We start from the raw sequence: 1,653 nt of genomic DNA on the forward strand, positions 1-1,653 counted from the left end.
GCACAGGGCCCAGGGTGGGGGATCTCTTATCTGGGGCCAGGAGAGAAACTGCCCATGATTGAGGATGCTGGGTCACAGAAAAGATGCAGTGGCCCCCCTCTATGAAGTAGAAGATGGTGGAGTAGAGGGACGTGCACTCGCTCCCTCTTGTGGGAGCAGTGGAATCACAACTAACTGCTGAACAGTTGTCGACAGGAAGACACTAGAACTCACCAGAGGTGATACCCCACATCCAAAGACAAAGGAGAAGCTGCAGTGAGATGGTAGAAGGGGCACAATCACAATAAAATCAAATTCCATAACTGCTGGGTGGGTGACTCACAAACTGGAGAACAATTATACCACAGAAGTCCACCCACTGGAGTGAAGGTTCTGAGCCCCACGTCAGGCTTCCAACCTGGGGGTCCAGCAAGAGGAGGAGGAATTCCCAGAGAATCAGACTTTGAAGGCTAGCGGGATTTGATTGCAGGACTTCGACAGGACTGGGGGAAACAGAGACTCCACTCTTGGAGGGCACACACAAAGTGGTGTGCGCATCAGGACCCAGGGTGAAGGAGCAGTGACCCCATGGGAGACTAGGCCAGACCTACCTGCTAGTGTTGGAGGGTCTCCTGCAGAGGTGGGGGGAGGCTGTGGCTCACCACAGGGACAAGGACACTGGCAGCAGAAGTTCTGGGAAGTACCCCTTGGTGTGAGCCCTCCTGGAGTCTGCCATTAGCCCCACCAAAGGGCCTGTAGGCTCCAGTGTTGGGTTGCCTCAGGCCAAACAACCGACAGGGAGGGAACTCAGCCCCACCCATCAGCAGACAAGCAGATTAAAGTTTTACTGAGCTCCACCCACCAAAGCAACACCCAGCTCTACCCACCACCAGTCCCTCCCATCAGGAAGCTTGCACAAGCCTCTTAGATAGCCTCATCCACCAGATGGCAGACAGCAGAAGCAAGAAGAACTACAATCCTGCAGCCTGTGGAGCAAAAACCACATTCACAGAAAGATAGACAAAATGAAAAGGCAGAGGACTATGTACCAGATGAAGGACCAAGATAGAACCCCAGAAAAACAACTAAATGAAGTGGAGATAGGCAACCTTCCAGAAAAAGAATTCAGAATAATGATAGTGAAGATGATCCAGGACTTTGGAAAAAGAATGGAGGCAAAGATCGAGAAGATGCAAGAAATGTTTAACAAAGACCTAGAAGAATTAAAGAACAAACAAACAGAGATGAACAATCCAATAACTGAAATGAAAACTACACTAGAAGGAATCAACAGCAGAATAACTGAGGCAGAAGAACGGTAAGTGACCTGGAAGACAGAATGGTGGAATTCACTGCCGTGGAACAGAATAAAGAAAAAAGAATGAAAAGAAATGAGGACAGCCTAAGAGACCTCTGGGACAACATTAAATGCACCAACATTCACATTATAGGGGTCCCAGAAGGAGAAGAGTGAGAGAAAGGACCCGAGAAAATATTTGAAGAGATTATAGTCAAAAACTTCCCTAACATGGGAAAGAAAATAGCCACCCAAGTCCAGGAAGCACGGAGTCCCAGGCAGGATAAACCCAAGGAGTACCACGCCGAGAAACATAGTAATCAAATTGATAAAAATTAAAAACAAAGAAAAATTATTAAAAGTAACAAGGGAAAAAT

Source organism: Balaenoptera ricei, chromosome X (genome assembly GCF_028023285.1).
Source record: "Balaenoptera ricei isolate mBalRic1 chromosome X, mBalRic1.hap2, whole genome shotgun sequence".
NCBI classification, from domain to species: domain Eukaryota; kingdom Metazoa; phylum Chordata; class Mammalia; order Artiodactyla; family Balaenopteridae; genus Balaenoptera; species Balaenoptera ricei.